Source organism: Emydura macquarii, unplaced genomic scaffold, assembly GCF_026122565.2.
Source record: "Emydura macquarii macquarii isolate MOO-44397 ecotype Brisbane River unplaced genomic scaffold, CSIRO-AGI_Emac_v2 contig_1483, whole genome shotgun sequence".
Classification (NCBI taxonomy): Eukaryota; Metazoa; Chordata; order Testudines; family Chelidae; genus Emydura; species Emydura macquarii.
Genome location: NW_027131620.1, coordinates 12,945,515 through 12,958,876, shown reverse-complemented (window position 1 = coordinate 12,958,876; position 13,362 = coordinate 12,945,515). Strand labels below are relative to the sequence as shown.

At 44.3% G+C, this 13,362-nt stretch overlaps 1 long non-coding RNA gene across 1 annotated transcript; it reads left to right on the top strand.

The window, feature by feature from the left end:
- Window positions 1–720: 720 nt before the first annotated feature.
- LOC137157081 (uncharacterized) lies at window positions 721–3,667 on the top strand. The gene is made up of 3 exons (XR_010920993.1): window positions 721–1,044; window positions 2,744–2,843; window positions 3,641–3,667. It is a non-coding gene; the product is annotated as an uncharacterized lncRNA (long non-coding RNA).
- The last annotated feature ends 9,695 nt before the right edge of the window (window positions 3,668–13,362 follow it).

The window sequence follows — 13,362 nt, the reverse complement described above, 5'->3', positions numbered from 1 at the left end:
TCACAGCCAGGAGGCTTGCACTGCTGCACAATGCCTTTGCACATTGGGCCCAAAAGACCTTACACAGTTGCTCCCTACATACTTGGCCCAGGGAACTCCCCCTATGCACTGGGAGACTGCTGGGAGCTCTCACAGAAAATGTTGCCCCTTTCCCAGTGCTTTAATTATTGGGGGAGGGGAATAGGGGAGGGGACCTTTATGAACATGGATGGTCCTGGAGGCAGTATAGAGTGAGGTGCCAGGATATCCCTTGCTGGCAAGACTGCCTTCTCCTCTCTGCTCTTACTTCCCAATGCCTTCTGCCCTGCCCCAAACTACCCCACATCCCCTACCCTTACTGCTTAACATCTGCCTTCTTCCCCTGGCCCCATCCCTCATTGCCCCACATATCCTACCCCTCACTCCCTACCTGTTATCCTTGCCTTCTCCTCCACTCATAGCTCTCCCTTCTTGTTTCTTCCCCTTATTACTCCTTACAGGCCAGTCCATCCCACCCCCTCTAACCTACCTCTCTGCCCCCTCAACCTTTTGTACCCACCTAAAGCTCCCCTGCTGCCACCCCCGGCGGCTAATGCCCCCTCCCCAGTGCCAGTGGGAGGCTAGAAGAGCCCCGGCCCTCAGCTCCCGAGTCCCTCTAGGGACAGCTCCCGTTCTCGGGGCTCTTTTCCCCGGACCCCGATCTCCCCCGCCCCCGAGCCCATGGGCGGAGGAGGAGCGCTGGGGGCTGGAGGGAGGCGGCAGCAGGCCAGAGCCGATCTCCAACGAGCGACTGGCCAGGCCGCCGGGCAGCGCCTCCCGTCGGATGCAAGGGCTTCTCCAGGCAGGGCGTCGGAGCCCGGGATCCGCCAGAGAAGGGCCGAGCCCGCGACCCACTGTGGTCCCGGAACCCCCGCCCATGGGGCGGCGGCACCGAGGCAGCTGATGACTCGAGCCGCTTTCCTCGCTCCCCCCGCCGCCTGGGGCAGCGGCACCTGCTGCTCGCCCGGGCCCCGGCCCCACGGGGCAATTCTGTCCGCCACGGAGCCACCCAGGCAGCCGATCTCGGTGAGTCGGCGGCTAGCAACAGAACCGGCCCGGACGGACACACCCACCCCGGCCGCGCAGCGCGGCTCCCCGCACCCACGTTCCCGGGCTCGGCTTCCGCCCGCTTCTTGCGCTACTCAGGTTTCGGGGCCTGCCCGGGCGCCGGCTGGGCTCGGCTTCCACCAGCGCGGGCCCCGGAGCGCGCATAGCCCGCGCGGCACTTACACTGCACAGGGCCGGGCAAGGCCGCCGCCCCCGCGCCGCCTGGGTTCATAGCGCGCGGCACGGCCGAGCCCGGGAGCTCCACCGCCTGCAAGGGGCTCACACTGGCGGCGCGGCGCGCCCCCCTCCCCCGCCGCCCGGGGCAGGGAGGTACGTGGAGAAGCTGAGCGTGCCCCCCCTCCCCCGCGCTGTGAGCATGCTCAATGGCAGTAGGAGAGGCCGCCGCTCTAAAGCGGCCTTGACGGGCCCCGAACCCCAAAACCGAGCTCTGCGGCTGCAAGCCGGGACACAGGCCGCCGATCCCCCGGTCAGGCTGCTGTTAGGTCTCTGTACAGCGCCGTGCAAGCCAGCTCTGAGTCTATCCGCCCAGGCTGCTGGCGCAGTTCCCACTCCAGACCCCGCGTGCAGGGTTATCCCAGGTTATCCCTGCGCACGGCTAAGGTTTTGTCATGGTTATTTTCAGTAAGAGGCAGGGGCAGTAAATAGAAAGTCACTGAACCCTGACCTGTCCCAGTTACTAACAATAACCATGACAGAAGCGGGCTGGGACAAGGCAGGCAGGTGGGGGTCTAGCACGCCGGCCCTGGTGGCTCCACGCTCCACCGCAGGGGTCACCGGCCCCCCACGGCGGCTCAGTGCTGCGGGGACTAGCCGAGCTCCGGGCTCTCAGCTGGGACCCCTGGGGGTTCATCCCACAGCCCATGGCAGGGAGCGGTGGTGTCCCTAGCTCTTGGTGGTAGCCGGGAGTTGCAGCGGCGCAGCTCGGAGCCCCAGACTACCCCTGCCCACACGGCGTCCCTGCTACCGATGTAGTACGCTGACAGGGGCTTGGAGCCGTGGGCCCCGCCACCTGCCCTGGCTGACAACAGCGGCAGTGGCAGATTGGAGCCGCAGAGTGCTGCCACTGCTGGGGCCTTGGAGCCACGGGGTCCCTGCCGCCCACCCAGGCCGACAGCAAGAGGACCTTTAGCGGTGGAGGGGAGCTGGGAGTCTCCGCGGCTACAGAGCTCCGGGACCGTCTATGAGCTCTGCAGCCCTCCGAAGCTGACACTTTCCTCCTCATGACCGCGGGCAGCAGGGTGAAAGCTGAGAGGGAAGAACTCGCAGCGCTCTCTGGCAGTCACAGGATCCATGACAAAGTTTTATCTTTAGCCGTACAGCATGCTTCTGTTTTATAGCCCCACAGTTCTGGGCAGGCTGTTGCTGTGTCTCTCCAGCTCTGCACAAGAGGGTGCTCGTGTTTAAACAGCCCACACCAGAGCACCCAGGATTGCTCATACAGCTCGAGCAAATACAGACACAACAAAGCAAACGAAGTGCCTCCACTCTCTCTTTGCATTCTCGTGTAGCCACAGGTATATATCTGCACACAGACCTATCTGAGCAGGACTTTTCCTGCAATCTCAGGGCTGTAGGCTACTCTGGCACTAGATATTAACGGTAAGAGGAGAAAGACTTTCTCTGCTGTGCTCTCTCTGTTTCCTCTGCTAATTCCTAGGCAGCATGGAAGTGAAAACAGCTTCACTCAGGTGCAGAGGGGAGAAGAGCTGGACCAGGTGGGAGGAGGCCATAGAGGAAGCAGACGGAAAAAGTATTATGTGATTATATAATTAAAGATTATATTATAATGCAGCTGCACTAAGGGGACGGATTAAGGTAGAACAGGCAAATTTAATTGACATTTCCTCACTTTGCAACCTGAACATTCTTTTCACATAGTCTTTTGTGTGAAATCAATAATAAATGCTGGCAGATGAATGTATGCACTAAATACATGCATGTAGTTTCAGATTACAGTTCATATTATAGTTGGAGTTCTATGCCTCTGGGAAAGTGGCATCCACATGACATCATTGTTGATTTATTTTGCTAAAATAGTATGCCACAGACATTGGACGGAATAGGATGCACGAGGAGAAAATCGTAGTTCTGGCCTCCTGAGCAGAGCCTGCTCAATAAATGTGTTGAATAACACATGGTAGGTAGAAGAAGATGATTGAAAACACTACATATATACCCCTTTGAGACTCCAGGTAGATTTAATCCCAATTCTAGCTATAAGAGACTGATGTATAAATAATACCATAACATTTAGAATAATTCCCAAATTTGAATTAAGCCACAGTAGTTATCATATCCTGAACATTGTTACGGTTTTTGCATTTGGGGTCCCCAAATCACACTAGCTTTACATAATTTCCATTGGAACTCTGGAAACACACCTATTGTGTTAGCATAAATATATAGTTATTGCTTATAAAATAGGTTTATTAAAATATAATCTAGAACGAGAAAATATGGTTAGTTCTAATGATGCCTTATTTGGGGTGTGTCCAAAATATATCATGGTTAAGATAGAGTTACAACAATCAGCCTTAAACCTGTTTTTCCACAGTCTAGAGAAGGCTTCATCAGTGAAACATCACCTCTCAACCTCTTCACTATTTTTCTAGCATATTTACTTTTATCTAAGGTAGATATAACCTAATTATATTTTTCTGCAATAGTACTGTATTTTATTTCCTCTGCAATTGTACTGTGGAGCATAGAATAATTTGTTTTAATCACTTTTCACTGTTATTGGCCCTCCATCAGAACATCAGCCTGACCCAAGTAGAAAATGATAGTTTAGATATCAGACATTATTTGTTTTGGGTTTTTGTTTTTGGTGGTTTACAGTGAATTTATTACCTGTGGAAGGGGCTAGAATGACACGCCTGGAGAGTGAAGTCCTTCCTTTAGCCCCACAACAGATGCAGCATGGGCAACAGAATTTAAAATGTACTCACTAATGTGCCTTCTCTTTGGGACTGGGTGTCTGGAAACACTTGGGTATCAACTTTTATTTGATACCATCGAGGACAAGTTGAACCAGTGAGGCAGAAGTGGAAGGTGCAATAGCCAATGCATTACCAATCTCTGGAACCATCCAGTTCCCCAACAATCACTAGTACTCTTGATACTCATTCAGCTGAATATGATTAAAAAGAAGACATATTAACTCATAGGAAGTGTGAGTATAAAATAGTGCAGCTGTCACAGCAGTGGCCCAACTAAGCCATATCGAGTACATTCAGGCGGGTTTGTTCTTGGCACAGCTAAGCTATGCTGCCACGGCCTGAGCTACTGCGGCTACATTACTATTTATACTTGTGCTAGCTCTCATCAAACTAGTGCAATGATGTGTAAATGAGCTGGGAATTACAGCCCTAATTTGTAGTGTAGATACAGCGTTAGATGCAGGCTAACACCACTCCTACAGCCCATAAAGGAATTTATTTCTCCTTATTCCTGACAGTTCTCTACTAACAAGCATTTGGGGCCAGTCCAGAATGTCAGTAGCAGCCTGCTTAGCTCCCTATGCTTACAAGGAAAGGACTGAGGACACTCTGAGAAAAGGCGCTTGCCAGCACCCCTCTTGAAATGAAGAAGAGGTGCAGCTGCACTCTTCTACTAATCTGTGGAACTTCACCGAATGTTACAAGGCAGTTCTGAGTCTCAGCACTGCGAAAAATCAGTTCAGCAAACTTCCATATGTAACCACACAAAACAACATTTAACTTTAAGAGAACCACCCAGTTGCATGAGATGTTTGTACAGAAATATTCCTATAAACACTAATGCATGTGCATAACTTGACTCACAGAAGTAAATTTTATCAAGTGCATAATGTTTGCAGAATCAGGGCTTTATTTAAATTGAAAGCTGTTTTGGACAGAGACTTGGTTTTCATATCTGTCTTTATAGGGCTTAGCAAACATTTGGCGCTACATAAATAATAAATAAAACACCTTGCTGTATGAGGATTGACTTTTGACAGTATAATACTGTACTGAGAGCTTGAACCATTGAGCAGACTCTTCGAAGATCACACTTGACACTGTTTCCAGTCTATAAAGCATGAATCAGTATGCATGTGTAATCTTTTTCACCCTTAACCTGACTGAAATGAAAATACCACACTGCTGCAGGCTCTCTCCAAGTGCTGTGCAAGCGAACTAGGCCCAGAAAAGACAAATACATGTCAATCATGAAAGAAGAATTAAAAAACAAACAGGCGTAAAGTGTTCCCTCATCAGGAAATTCTAAACAGCCATTTCTAGGCATTGCATAGGACAGCCATTGTCTAATCGCTTTCCTGAAGACAGAGATTTATGTACAATGTATGTACGCATAGATTATTACCTTTATTCAAAGATTCCAGACATCTTTATGTCATTTGAGATCACCCAGGGGTAGTGTTATCCTAGCTTGCAAGCTTAGAGAAACCAAGGAGCTGATCCAAAGCCCACTAAAGTAAATAGAAAGACAACTTTTGACTTATATTGGCTATAGATAAAGCTCCAAAAGCAAGGTAGACCTTAAAATATTATACTTTTTATTGTTTTATTTGTCTTGCAAAACCTTTCCCACTTTAACAGAGGGAAGAGAAAAAAAATCAGATTAAAGGAATGGGTGTAGAAGCGAAGAAATATTACAGAAAAGTATAAAGGTAAAAGTTAAAACGGCATAAGGTCTGATTCCAGGCTTTCAGGCACCGATGTAAACCAGGATTTACTCCTTTGTACACAGTTTATTTACAGTGGGGTAAAACTAGTGCAAGTCAGATGAGAATCAGAGCTAGTGGGTGGGGGAAGAGGGAAAGAAATGTAAATTGTAATTAACATTTTCAGGGGTAGGAGAAAGACAAATGAAGGATGGATTTATAGAAAAATAAACAGGGCAATTAAAATAACAAAGATTCTAGAAAATAATTCTTAGTAATTCATAATTATATTGAAGGATAATGACACATGCAGCAACATAAATTCATTGTGCATCAAATTAATTATGTTAAAAGAATAGGTAATCTGTCTCCATGATGATAACGTATAATTATGATGATTCTTTTTCAAATGTTTTAAAATAATGTCATTTCAATTCATAATGCAAAGTAGATAGTTTGACATATAATACATTTGCTATTTATACAATATTTTCAATGTAATTGTACTCAGATTAAATGATTAGCTTAAATGAAGATATTTCTTACTGCTCTATGAACGCTAAAATAACTCTGTGTGAAAATATCATTCACTGTGATAACACAACACATTGACTACAGTGAATATACCTCAAATGAATAATATAACAAAATAATAATTTGTTTCTATTAATATGTCTAATTATTCATTGTCAGAAAGTTGGTTTAAAAACTATGCTGGGTAAATTTTCAGGATTTTGTGGTGTTTTGTGCAACCATGCTTTGTTGTCAGTCACAGAATAAAAAATGCAGAGCCATGATTAGGAAAGTTTAGAAGTAAGTGACTTGGATTAAACTCAGTTTCCCAGTGAGCTTCTGATTTTGCTTATATATTTCTACACACATTATTACGAATGTTAATCAGCCTTGCTTTTTGGAATTTCCATGTTAAATTACAGTAAGTGTGTGTGAAGTTATGGCATACAAATGACAAGCTGTGCACACAAACGACCAGCTGCATCATTTGTGCCCATATGCTGTCTATTTGCATATGCACCAATTGTATGCACAGATGTGGCAAATGCACATACCAACTAAGGGTTTAAATGTGCAAATATACAATTCTGAAGATGTAGGACTAGTATCAAAATATTTTATAGAATCATAGGACTGGAAGAGACCTCAAGAGGTCTTCTAGTCCAGTCCCTGCACTCAAGGCAGGACTAAGTATTACCTAGAACATGGGTGGCCAAAATTACTGAACCCCAAGATTCTTCTCCCTGCTGGGCAGAATCCTCTAGCCTCAACAGTCTGCTGCAAGGCAGAAGTTCCGAGCGCCCCACCCCAGTCTGGTGGAGAATAGGGGTGGGGGGAGGGGGGAGATGTCTGCGAGCCGTACTTGAAAGAGCCGCATGCGGCTTATGAGTCACAGTTTGGCCACCCCGGTCTAGAGTGTAGACCAATGACTCTCAACCTTTTCAGATGACTGTACCCTTTTCAGGGAGTCTGATTTGTCATGCATACCTCCAAGTTTCACTTCACTTAAAAACTACTTGCTTACAAAATCAGACATAAAAATACGTTTCACAGCACACTATTACTGAAAAATTGCTTACTTTCTCATTTTTACCATATAATTATAAAATAAATCATTTGAAATATAAATATTGTACTTACATTTCATTGTATAGTATATAGAACAGTATAAACAAGTCATTGTCTGTATGAAATTTTAGTTTGTATTGACTTCACTAGTGTTTTTTATGTTGCCTGTTGTAAAACTAGGCAAATATCTAGATGAGTTGGTGTACTCCCTGGAAAACCTCTGGTACCCCCAGGGGTAAGTGTACCCCTGGTTGAGAACATCGCTGATCTAGACCATCTCTGACAGGTGTTTGTCTAACCTCCTCTCAAAAATCTCAATGACGGAGATTCCACAATCTCCCTAGGCAATTTATTCCAGTGTTTAATTGCCCTGACAGGAAGTTTTTCCTAATGTCCAACCTAAACCACCCTTGCTGCAATTTAAGTCTATTGCTTCTTGTCCTGTCCTCAGAGGTTAAAGAGAACAATTTTTCTCCATCCTCCGTGTAGGAATCTTTTATGTACTTGAAAACTGTTATGTCCCTGCTCAGTCTTCTTTTCCCCAGACTAAACAACCCCATATTTTAATATAATATAATACACCTTCACTTAACTTGGAAAAATATTTTGCATTTACAGAATACAGGCCATGCTTTGTAAAATGGGGTGCTGAAGTTCAGTGATCAGCCTGTTTTTCAAAGGTGCTTAATATGCAACATCTTGGGGTCAATGGCTTCAGTGGGGGGTTAAATTGGGTCTTCAAATTAATTAACCTTCACAATATTTTCTTCAACAGTTTTGCATCTTAGATTTGCTGTCTGTAGCTCTGGGGAACCCCAGAGCCCCACCAGTGATGCACTGAATGCTACTTTTCCTCTTGCTATTTGGGACATTCAGGCCCTGATTCAGCAACCATTTAAACACATGCTTAGTTTTAAGCATGTGCTTAAATTGATCCCTATTCAGCAAAACACATACCTATATGCTTAATTTTAAATACACACTTAACTCCCATCCATGCTTCAGCCAAGTATGTGCTTCAGCATTTTGCTGAATCAGAGCCCTAGCAAAGAATTCTAAAGTGGCTGGATTTTTAAAAAAAGTATCTGCATCTTACTTTTCCTCTTTGCAAGTCCTGTCTCTGATGCACTTGTCACTCCTTCTTTCTCCCTGCTTTGTGCTTCTCTTTAATTATTTTTTTCCCCTAGATACTGGTTGGCTGCTATCATAACCTGAACAACCTTTAAAATAAACAATTTATTCTGAAGGTTGGCAATGTCATAATTAACAGGTTATTTTGATGATGGATGTGTCACTTCTGAAAATAAACTAGTTATCTTGTGGAATTTATTTAGCCATGTGTTGTATAAATAAAGCAGCATGGTGAAACACTGCTAGGATAAACATGATAACTAACAAATATATGATGGATTCAAAATTGCACAGTCATTTTTATGATATTGTTGGGTCGAAAATGGAAAGCAACCCCAGCAGAGGGACTGCTTTAATACTCGGTGGAGTTTTGCTTGCTCTCTAGCAGGGTACAGAGATAATTCTATTCTAGAAGATTTTGAATGCTTTACAAGTAACAGAAACCAAGTGGGAAAAGCATATTCCATATTTTAGTGCTGACATTCTTGCAGGAAAAAAAAATTAAAGATTCAGAATACTTGGCTGTGATTCAGTACCTAAAGACTTTCTTGTGTTTTTCAGAATTCCTTTGAGCCCTATAAATGCTTCTGTGCTAGAGGTACCCATTGTAGCTATAGTCACTTATGCCAGTTTATCAAACTAACGAGCCATTGAGTGTTGCTATTCCCAGGTTCAACTCCACCAGGGAGGGAAAGTGGAAAACAAAACTGAAATTTAGACAGAACAGAATTCCTAAAGGCCAGGACAACTATAATTTATTAACTCATACACACCAAACCTTACCAAGAATAATATTCTTCTTTGAGGTTTTTCTCTACAAATCTTATCATCTTTCATAAAGGCCAAGCATAGAGATAAGACCACATAGTTTCAGTACTGGTAATGCCTATTGATTTCTCTTTCAAAACCCCCCCAAAAAACCAAAAAAACTCTCTCAGGCTCCTCTGCCCCCTCTTCAAACCACAACTTGTGCAAATGGCTATAAAAGGAGAGAAGAGAGTTTCACTGTGTCAGATGATTGTAAAAATGACCACTGCTTATATATAACCCATAGGTGATCAAGTCTTCCTACCTTTTTAATTAAAAGATTTCTTCAACTTGACATAGTGATGATGGATAAGACGGGGGGAGGGAGGGAATGCATTTTGTGCTGTATAATTCTGAAGCATTTATGAAACTGGTGAGGAGTATACTGCATTATTAGCACTTGGACCTGCAAATCCTTACTACATGCACATAGTGCTTACTCACACGAATGCTCCCACTGAGTTCAATAGAATGATTCATATGTGTAAAGGCTCCTTTATACGTTATTAGTAACATGACAGCTACAAATGGAAATTTGTGTGGAATAATGCTTTCATTTCTGGGGTAAGCTTTAGCTAGCCCTAACACAATCATACAGGGCAATAAATCCCATTCATTTCCCTGAATTAGGGCAATCTAGATTGACGCTCTGGGTACCCTTTGGCCCCAGCATTGTAGCTGATCTCTGCCCACATGAGGAACCGGGTGCAATCATGGTTCTTCCCATTCCCTCAGGGTGACAGCCAGTGGTGCTCACTGACTGCAGGGAATGAATTAAACAGGACCCTTTTAAAGATGGCAGTAGCACACTTCATCCTTGGAGCAAGTGGGGAGCCAGGAAGGAATTGTGTCAGTTACCACCTGGAAGGAACAGTGCAGCTATGCACTGCCCCAGCCGCAAGGACTGAGTTTTAAAGCTCATTATAACCCTTACGGAATAATTCCCTGTATAGACGCACCCTCGCCTGACAAAAAAAAGAGCACAGCTGGGAGAGCATTAGGGTGAATAGCTAAACGTCTCTAGTTCTCATTCTTTGGTTTCCAGAAAGCCTTGGTTGTGGGCTGGCTAGCTCACTTGGTTAAACTGTGCTGCTACTAACACAGACGTCAAAGGTTTGACCCCATACTGGCCACTTGGTAGCCTCATTTGGAATCTGAATTTTGGCCTGTTGCACAGGAGGTCAGACTAGATCAGTGGTTCTCAAACTTTTTGTGTTGGTGACCCCTTTCACACAGCAAGCCTCTGAGTGCGACCTCCTGGACCTCAGGGGCACCCCTCCCTCACCATTGCCTTGGCCCTTGGGGACTCCCCATTCTCGCTTCATGCCTGGCCCTTGTGGGCTTCCTACTCCCCCTTCGCACCTAGCCCTGCACCCTCCCCTCCTGCGCCCACCTGCAGAAATTGACCTGCATGCACAGAGTAGCTGGTATTGCTGCTTGCTCCCCCTTCAGTGCTGCTCCTCCACACACCCCGAGGAGGCTGTGTGTGTATGGGAAGGGGGAAGAACGAGGAGCAACTTCAGGGAACCCCACATCCAGGTCTGTTTCCCCACCTGGGCTGCGTAAGGGGAGGGCAGAGAGCAGCAGCTCTCCAGCCCAGGTGGGGAAAGTGATCTGGATCCGGGGAGCCCTGGCATTCCTCCTCACTCCCCCCACTCTCGGCGTCTCAGGGAGGCATGGAGGAACATTGGGGGGAGGGGGAGCAGTATCTGTAAGTCACCGCTTGCCCTCTTCCCTCCATATTCCTCCACCGGGAGGAAGCAGGGAGGCTTACAGCCCTGTACCTGGCTGGGGTCAGGGCTCACAGCTTGCAACTCCCACATACCCACATGGGGCTCATGGTCCTCAGTTTGAGAACCAATGAACTAGATGATCTGATGGTCCTTTTTGGCCTCACAATGTACGAATCTTTTTTGCCTGGTTCGGTTTGTAAAGAGCCCTACTGAGCATACATTTTAAATTGTTTCTAACAATTATTATTTTACAAAACACCAGCTGACATTCCTGCTGAGCAATTTCAGCTACAAATTTCTAAGTTACTGGGGCATCTGGTTTATTCAGTCCTGACCTAAGGCCTCTTTTGCTTTTGCACTGCACCAGAGATGTTCTTGAACTCTGCATCACCCATGGTACTCGGAACTTAATAATCTTTCCAAAAGGTTTGTCATGGTTTACATCATTCCATAAGAAATTGTCAGCAGTCTTATGTGTCCAGGTGTTGAAAGGAGCATGAAATTGTTAAAGGATAGCAAATATGGCAGGGTAACATCTTATGTTCCCATAGAGCAATTTCTGTGGTTAAATATTAGAGCTGGGCAAATTCAATGCAAAAATGCAGCTAATATTCATTTGGATTTTAAAAGTAATTCTTTCTGACTGTGGTCACACTCCCCTCTGTGTTTGTTTTCTGTGCACCTTGTAGCAAATGAGTTTACTGGCAAGAACAGTTAATTTTAAGGGGATATTATAGACAGCTCATTGAAAGTTAATTTCAAATTTACACTGGAAACCAGATCATGAGAGTTAGGTTTATCCATGGAACAGAAACATACCATGTGCATCTACTCAGAACAGACCGAATATCGAATACTGGCAACAAATTGCTCATAAAAGAGCCATGGACTAAAATTAGCTACAGAAATTTCTTCCCAAATAATTGTATATAAAAAAATACAGTGGAGAAAATTGTTTACATTCTATTGAGAGAAGGAGTAAGAGCATTTGTTGAATATGTTATTTGTTAGAAATTATTTACCCATGTCGGATAAATATCATTCCCCCCCCACCCCCACAAGGAATTATATTCATGGTAAAATATGAAAAGATAAACTCAGTATGTTCTAGAAATGCACAGGACAAGCAGCAGTGGGCTTAAATTGCAACAAGGGTGGTTTAGGTTGGATATTAGGAAAAACTTCCTAACTGTCGGGGTAGTTAAGCACTGGAATAAATTGCCTAGGGAAGCTGTGGAATCTCTATCATTGGAGATTTTTAAGAGCAGGTTAGACAAACACCTGTAAGGGATGGTCTAGATAATACTTGGTCATGCCTTGAGTTCAGGGGACTGGATTAGAAGACCTTTCGAGGTTCCTTCCAGTCCTATGATTCTTATTCTAAGATTTAATCTTGAAGTAAATGGAGTCTAACTTTCTGTCCAGATTTAGAGATTTAACATTAAACCCCATTTAAAAGACTAATCTATAGAGTCATTCTTTATGACAAATGTATCATCTAAATGGCATCGTACATTGTCACCTTTTCCTTCAGGACGAGTATGACTCCAAATATTGTCTGCATAACACAATTTCAACATTTCGGTGAAAGCGTTTTGAATAAATGTTATTGTCCAGCAGAGGACGCTGTTTGGTTACATATGCAATTTTCTGTGTTTATATGCAATGACTGATACAATTGAGTGTACTGTGAAATCTCCTTTTATTTTAGGCTCATTAGTGTGAAATTCCATTTTAAATAGCATAGCCTGACTCTGAAAACTTCACTGCAGCATAAATTCCTGCTCAGCTGTATTAAGCAAAACACTTAAGTTTAAATTCCAGAGATGCTTTATGTCTTTTGACTGGTTGCTGCCTATTTCGTACAACATAAAGGTAACTTTTGGGTAATATAACTGCTATCCCTGAGGCCTCACATGGAAATGAGATGTATGTTTCATGAGGCTGTTTCTGTGACTGCACCAAAAAAAAAAATCAAACAAAGAAATAAAAATATGCTACAGATAATCATACTTTGCCGTTCTTATCTTCAAAAGAACTGAACAAACACTAAGTAATTGGTCCTCAGAACATCCATAGGAGTTGAGTATTTTTTATCTCCATGTCACAGAGTAGGGGAAAGTGAGGGAGAGAGGTTAAGGGGATTTGCCCACTGCCACAATGGGAGTCATTGTCATAATCAAATTTTGAAGGCAAGGAATATCACTAATGCCATGTCTTCTCTAGTAATTACTCAAAGATAATTCTAAGAAGTGTCTTGAGACTCAAAGACTACAGCAGATTAGGGCCTTCCATAGACTTGCCATAGGAAACACATTTTCAACATGACATATTAATTCCTTTGCTGCAGAAGATGCCAGTACATCATTTGTTCTTATA